The sequence below is a fragment of the Marmota marmota genome, unplaced genomic scaffold (genome assembly GCF_001458135.2).
Source record: "Marmota marmota marmota unplaced genomic scaffold, marMar, whole genome shotgun sequence".
NCBI lineage: Eukaryota > Metazoa > Chordata > Mammalia > Rodentia > Sciuridae > Marmota > Marmota marmota.
This window is the reverse complement of record NW_025999853.1, coordinates 5,378,686-5,386,614: the sequence shown is the minus strand read 5'-3', so window position 1 is coordinate 5,386,614 and position 7,929 is coordinate 5,378,686. Positions and strand designations below refer to the sequence as shown.

The 7,929-nt window shown below is 48.5% G+C and overlaps 1 long non-coding RNA gene across 1 annotated transcript; it reads left to right on the top strand.

The window, feature by feature from the left end:
* Positions 1-1,804: 1,804 nt before the first annotated feature.
* LOC125616142 lies at positions 1,805-7,309 on the top strand. Its single transcript, XR_007346767.1, has 2 exons — positions 1,805-2,037; positions 6,987-7,309. It is a non-coding gene; the product is annotated as an uncharacterized LOC125616142 (long non-coding RNA).
* Positions 7,310-7,929: the final 620 nt, after the last annotated feature.

Sequence of the window (7,929 nt, the reverse complement as noted above, 5' to 3'; positions counted from 1 at the left end):
TCCAAACCTGGGCAGCGGAATGGAGCTGGAGAGAAAAATGTCACATGAACTTCCTGCTGGTTCCACTTTAAATTCCTGACCACCGGCTTCATCTGGTCCTTCTCCAGTGAATCTGCTCCTTTCTGACGTCAGTCCTCTGCTTGCGCACGAGGCCTCACCTCCTCCTGTCCACCCAAGGGCATCACTTCCGCATTTCTCTCCTCTCTTTCCTCTACAGGATCATTGACAATAGCAAACAGGCCTGCTTTATTTCCTTTTTCTTTGTAATTCTTGACGTAGCCCTACTGTGTCACGTATCTCTGCTGTATCCCAAACTACACCCCAATTTCAACAACTCCAGGCAAACATGTGATCTCCAGCTCCCGTGGGTCAGGCGTCTGGACATGGCTGTATTTGGGTACCTCTGGTTCAAGGTCCCTCACCAGGTTGCAGTCAAGACGTCCACAGTCACCTCCAGGCTTGGCGGGGGGATGATGGCTTCCAAGCTCACAGCTGTGGCTGCTGGGGGGCCTCGGGGGCTGGGCACATCTGTTCCCTGCCACCTGGGCTTCTCCGCAGGCAGCTCCCAACATAGCAGTTGCATCCCGGCAGAGCCAGCGGGCCCCGACGAGCCTTTCATAACCTAATGTCAGGCGTGACATCCCTTCACAGCTGCCTCATTCCATTTGTTAGAGACAAGTCGGGAAAAATCAGCCAAGGAGAAACTGGACCCCAGAGCATCATGGCTGAGAAAGGACCGTGGTGCCACCTTTGGAGCTGGGACAAATCCTAGGCACCTCTGATGGAGCCTGCTGGGCCACAGGAGCACAGCACACCCCCCCTGGGACTCCCCTGGGCACTTGCCACGTGCCACACACTCTGTGGCCTCTGGACAAATGAATCTAAGAAACCCCGCTCCTTGTCTACGCAGACTGGGAAATTCAGAGCGACGTTTCTCAAAAGTAGAGTCTGGAGCCGGATGCAGTGGCACACGCCTGTAATCCCAGTGGCTCAGGAGGCTGAGACAGGAGGATCGCGAGTTCAAAGCCAGCCTCAGCAATGGCAAGGCGCTTACCAACTCAGTGAGACCCTGTCTCTAAATAAAATACAAAATAGGGCTGGGGACATGGCTCAGTGGTTGAGTGCCCCTGAGTTCAATGCCCCCTACCAAAATAAATAAATAAATAAAAAGCAGAGCCTGGAGAACCCCAGCGTCATTGTCTCCTGGGACACTTCTCGAAATTCAGGTGCCCAGGCCCTGTCAAGAGCTACTGAGTCACAATTTCCAAGAGGGAGGCCTGGGATTCTGAATTTTAACAAGCTTCTTCTGTCCTGCTCAGAAGCAGGAGGCGGGTGGAACTGTGACCCTTTTATTTCCCTCATGCAGGTGTGATTTGAGAACTGGCTTTTATTTCCAAGTTTATTGCATGAACTTCGCCATGCCTTTACCCAACCAGCATTATCTTCTTCAAATCCAGGAAAATTAAAATGCATTCAAGGACCCAACTGACGACCCACAGGGTTGTGCAGTTATACGCTTGTCACAGTGAGCAGGGGAGAACTTCTGTCGTGCTTTGGGTACCAGAAACAGGCCACCCGACACCTTATTGTGTCTCCCAATGGCTGTGCTTCCTGAGGTCTGCAATCTCAATTCCTGCAGAGGGGCCAAAGGTCTACCTCGTAACTGGAAAGTGCAAGTAAGCCCACAGAATAGATGATGGGCCACCCTGGCAGGGCCAACACCTTTCAAGGGCAGCTGGGAAATGTTGCTCCCTGTCAACTTCTGGGAAACTGCCAGGAGGGTCAGCTTCTGGATAGGGCATCTCCTGTCGCCCCCACTGCCAGCTGGCCAAGTCTGGCTCATGCGGGCAGTTGAGCTGTTGAGCACAGGGCCAGGTTTGGGGAGGTTGGGCTCTGTCACTTTTGAGCAGCAAAACCTTGGGAATGTTGACATCACTGGGCCTAAGATTTCTGCAGCAAGAAAATGAACATGATAAACCTCATTCATACAAGTGCCTGAGAAGTGTTGAATTGGTTCCTTCCACGACTTCAATTAAGGTGAGTGTTCACGGAGGTCACATGGGTGAAGCACTCAATAGTGAAGTTGGCAGATAGGAAGTGTTTGGGGGCAGACGTCCTGGTCACTAGAGGCAATTTGGAGACAGCGAATAGGGGGGTAATTAGAACTGGGTGGGTATTCTCAGGGGGCACAGGGAGAGGGGACAGTAGAAGAGGGGTGTGGAAAAACTCATATATAAAGCTGAAAAACCTCATGCGTAAAGCACAGATAGACACACAGTACATAAGCACAGGTAGTTACTCTGTTAGTAACATTTCATTTATAAGGAAAAAAAGGTTTACAAATCCTCCTTTAGGGCAGCCATCATTGGGTTAGGACATAAAGCTAATCTCTTCTGACCACAGTGAGGTGAAGCAGGCTTGAGGGAACCCAGACTCAATGATGGGAATCCCCTACATTGATCTTACTCTGTAGAGTTTACCAAGGGGCTTGTAAATGACAGGGAGCGGGATCAGGGTGGAAGAACCTGAGACACCCCCCACTCCCCAGTGGTTGGCACAGCACAGATGCTCTGGAAGAGGAGCAGGAAAGCATGGTCATTTAACCAATGAGCTTGAATCAGACACACTTGTTTCAAATTCTGGCCTCCCTGCTCACTGTGTGACTTGGGTAAGTGCTTAACCTTGGGTGACTTGCTTAACCATAAAGTAGGGATAATAATAGTACCAAATCATGGTGTGCTGCGGTGATTGAATACAAAAAGCTTCTGGGACATTGGCAGGGACACAGAAAGGGTTTGGCAAATGTTAGTTATTAGTATTTTGCACACTCATGTTTCTGAGAAGACAGGGCATGGCTTTCATAAAGTTCTCAAAAGGATCATGACTCACGAAGGTGAAGAATCTTGGAAAGGCAAGAGCTACTCTCGTAAACCACGGCATCAGGTGCAGTCCTGGCCCCGCTTACCCAGGAGCCACGGTGTTCTGTGTATCCATCAGGGTCTCTGTACCTCGGTCCAGTGGCTCATCAGATCACAGCCGGACCACTGCAGCCTCACCTTGCCACGCCCCCTCCCTCCACCGCGTCACTTCTTAGCTCTCCTTGTCACCTCTCGTCCTGCTTCAGTCTTCTGGAATTGTTTCTGTTTATCTGAGATTTTTCACGTTTCCAGTCCTATCCTCATGACGCCCCACACACTGAAACGCCTTCAGTGGCCCATCATGACCTTTAGATTAAAGGTCAAACTCCTGTGCATGACACAGGGCCTGACCTGGCCCTGTCCACCCCTTGACCTGGCCCTGTCCCCCCCGCCTCCCACCACACTAACCAGCGCCTTTCTGCCCGACCCTCCCTCGCCTCCGCCCTGGCAGACGCTCTCCTCTGCCTCCAATGCCCTTGTCTCTCTGCAGCAAGTCCCAAGCTCACAGTGTCGCCTGATATTTCCAGACTGATGTTTATGTGCTTTGTCTACACGCCCCTTGAATTTTAAAACAATTTTTTCATTGATTTTTGTGACTTATTTTTCATCTCCCAAAGACTCTGAGCTCCTTAAAGAAAGAGAGCAAATGTTTTTTCCTCTTTGATCCTCAGTGCTGAGTTCAAGTTATAGTAGCACTAAGTATATACTCAATAAATATTTGTGGGATAGATAAATAGAGGAATGAATAGTGTTTAATAAGCTTTTTATGCTCATATGTTAATAATTGAAAGAGCTGACTCGAGAAGCCAATGTATTCAGGTGGCACAAGACCCCAACTTGGCTCAGTTTAGTCCAAAAGAGCAGTAGGCCTGTATTAGTTACCTTTCTGTGCTGATAACAAAATATTTGATAGAAGCTATTTATGAAGTAAAGAGATGTTTATTTACCTTAATGTGGGAGGTTCAAGTCCAAGATGGGGTGACCTTGTTGGTCTGGCCTCTGGGGAAGGTGGTGGATGATAGCCCATCATGGTAGGAACACAGGTAGGTGCAGACAGTTACCTCTCAAATCAGCAGAGAGATAGCAAGAGACCCAGTTTCCACAATCCCTTCAAGGGCAACCCCTCAATAATCCAAAGACCTCCCACTAGGCCCCTCTGTGTGTGTGAGTGTGTGTGTGTGTGTGTGTGTGTGTTACTTGGGATGGATCCCAGAGCCTTATGCATGCTAAGCACACACTCTACTGCTGAGTTGTACCTCCAGCCCCCAAGTCCCTTTGATATGATTTAGAACAAAGGCATACAAATCTTAAACCCCATCACATCCCATAAAGGTCCATAGTGCCTCCAATACCACCACCCTGGGGACCAAACTTTACATACGGGCCTTTGGGGAAATGCAATGCCCAAAGCTTTGAAGTCCAAGGGGCAGGATCCTTGGCGGAGCTGATCCCTTGGGGTCCAATGACAGTGGCAGCATCCTGTCCCTATCCGGCTCAGCCCTGCGATCTTCTTGGCTCTTCATTCTCCCATAGGTCTTATCCACCAGAGGTGGACTCTGTCAGCAACAGGCTCAGTTCATTTTTTGAGTGTCATGGAGAGAACACTCCCTCTCCTAGCAACCATACATCAAATCCCTCCAAGGGGCTCTGATTGGCCTGCCTGGGTCTGTGCCCCTCCATGACACTAATAGTTTAAAGCAGGAAATGGGGTGTCATGACTGGTCAGGCCTGAATCACATGTGGTCAGAGGGCAAGTGAGGCCATGTGACTAGCAGTCCACTGGCACCTGTGAGGATAGGGAGCCACGGTGACAGTGAGAAGAGGTGGACAGACCTCTTGGTGTGTCTCCGCTTTACCCAATATTCCCTCCACGATGCCACAGAGCCACTCCAGCCAACAGTGAGCAGAAAAGAGTAGCACTTATTTTTATTTCCATGCATGCTTTGGGGAGTTGGCTGAAAAGGAACTTGGACATTGTGCCTTTTGGTTGGTTTAGATGTGTTTAGACGTGACAGATTTCAGTCTCCGCTCTTTGGGGGAATAAAATAATGATTTTATTTATTCCATTCACCTCTCCTTGCTACTCTGTATGAAATCTTTCTTTTCTTCCCACTGGATAGTAGACCCTTTATTAAAATCATGAGCTGATTCAATATTTTTTAAACAGTTCAGACAACTAAAATTCAGTTTGGTTTAGTTTAAAATTGGAGTTCTAAATGTCCATTTCAAACTTCCCAGTTGCCCGGACTGGGACAAAGGGGCTGTGAGCTGCTCCTCTTACTCCTTCCTCAGACCTGGGCATTGTAACGGGTAAGTGGGAGGAGGGCTGAGCAGTCCTGGCTCTCTTCCTGCCGGTGTTAGTCAGCTTTTGGCTCATGGTTACAGAGGTTCAGTCCCTGGTGTGCTGATTGCATTGCTCCAGACCCACCGTGAGGCAGAGCATTGTGGCAGAAGGGTGCGGCAGAGGAGCCTGCTCACCTCATGGCGGCCAGGAACAGAGAAGGAAAAGGGAAGGGGCTGCAGGAAAGATGCACCCTTCCGGGCCACACCCGCAGTGATCCAATCATCCAGCCAGGCCCCGCAGGCCTCCAGGTACCACCCAGTCCATCCAACCTGGCTGGGCTGTTTAGGTTACAGCACCCACAGTCCAACCACGTCACTTCTGAACTCTTCTGCATTAACACCGGAGCTCTGGGGTAGGGGCATCTCCTATCCAAACCATAACCCATGCTTTTCTGGGTCTACTCCCTGCAGGGCATTGAGGATCAGAAGACCAGCTCAGCATGAGCATCCTGGTAGGGGGTGGGGAGACGCTTTGCTGCGGTGCTTTCTGTGCTTATGATCTGCACAGTGTTCTAGAGGCAGTATTGAGCCTCCTCCTGCTCCCTGGGGTCCCTACTCTCTCTGACCCCTCATCTCAGGAGCACCTCCTCTCTTGGCAGCCTGAGTCCGCTCCATGTCTCCCGCCCCTGTCTTTAACCCCTTGCTTCCTGACATGGAGCCAGGAGGATCTTTGATATCTTTGTTGACATGCTCAGCTGCAGGGAACAGGGCAAGGCCACTGAGTGATTTTTCTTGGAGCTTCCCTTGCCCTTAATTCACTAAGAAAGCACTTCTTACAGTATGGCCCATGGACTCCTGGGGACCTTCAAGAGCCTCTCATTGGATTCTCAAGGCTGGAATCTTTTTTTTTTATAATGGAATGTTTTTTGTTCTTTTTACCTTGTTCCCTTTTGCAGTAATGATACACTATAATGGTGGGGAAAACTGCTGGTGTCTTAGCGTGAAGGAAGTTAGTGGTGCCCAAATGCACTAGCAGTCTCTGGAGTCTTCACCACCACCTACTCGCCAGCAGAACCAAAAACTTTGGTTTCACTTAAGATGATGTCTTGATGAAGAAGTAAAAAGCATTGATTAAGTTTCTCTCAACCCTTGAGTATCCATCTCTATAATAATATTTTGCCATTGAGAAGAAGATACACTTAAAGCAGTCCTGTGGCACGTGAAATAAGAAAAAAAGGGAAAAAAAAAACCACTGTAAGGTGAAGGAACTTAGTAGCCCCTTCTTTCAGGAAAGAATGACGGACATGCCAAATATTGTGATACCGGTTGGTTACAAAGAGAGTCTGTCCCTTCCAGGGGCAGAGTGGGAAGCAGTATTTGTTACAAATACTGACAGTATGTGTTACCAATGATACAATTTGAGCTTTCAAGCAGAAACTTGAAACTCACCAGAGACAAAGTATAAACCCAGCAGCATGCCCCCAGGAACCTACTTCCTGCGCCACATCCAATGCCTACTGTTAGCACCCAGTTCATCATCTCAGTGGACTAACTGATAGGCTCTCCTAAGGTAGTCACTTCACTTCTGAACATCCCGGCATGGTCTCCCACATGAGCTTTTGGGGAATACCTCATATCTAACCCGTAACAATCATCATCATCATCCTTCTCTTAGCAGGGTAGATGGGAGAGGCTGCTGGTGGAACCTTCTGAGGCTACAGTCGAAGTCCTCCTTGGTGCACCCATGCAGGTCTTCATGGTCTCTTATCTCCTTTCTCTCTGAAGGGCAGGGAACAGCAGATCCACTGGACAAGATGAACATCTATCACTCTCTTCCCCACTCTGTCCTGACAAAGAGAAAAATCCTTCCTTCGATAATGGTTGGCACACACGTTTTTCCTGAGGAGACCTTTCTTCTTGCCTCCAATTACCCCCAAGGCCTGCACCTTCCTTTGGCCTTCTCCCTAACTCTAGACCTTGGTGTGGGTCAGCGTGGATTCAAAACACCTACCACTGGGTACCATGTTTGGTCAACAGTGGAAAAAATAAAGAGCTGATTGGATTTTATGAAATAAGATTTGCTGAATAAAAAGCTATTGGAAGCCACAGAGACTGTCTCTTGAGTATTGCTTTTTTTGTTGTTCTTTTTTTTTAAGATAGGGGTTCGGGGGGGGGGATTTTTATGGAATATTGTGTGGAAGTGGTCTGTTTCTTCATGCAGCTAAAATGGAAGCCCTGGGTCCCTTTCATAGCTGAGGAAGGCAGATTAATAAGTTGGGGGGTGGGGTGACTGCTGCCTCTCAGCAGCTGCCTCAATTAGCTCCCCGGTTCAAGCTGTGCTTTGGGGCTTGGAGCACAAGCCTGGTGGAATTTTAACCTTGCTGGAGGACTTTGTTCCCTCACCGAGACTGCCTACTTTTAGCTTTAATATGACTTTTATTTCTCATATTTAGGTTTGCTGGCACTGTGGGTATGAGAGAATTATCCAACAAGTTTCCTTTCAAAAACAAGGGAAGTAAGTGAGATCATGAGAACGGTAAGAAATGAGGATCTCTAGGCATAAAAATCAGATAGATTTGGGGAGAGGATATTAATCCATTTTAATGAAGCATTTTGGTGGGAGAGGCAGCTTGTCCAAAGAACTTAATCAGAAATCACTGGATCGTAAGTAACAGAAACTCACACTCAGTTTAGCTCATGTTAAAATGTGTAGTTAGTATGAAGCGTT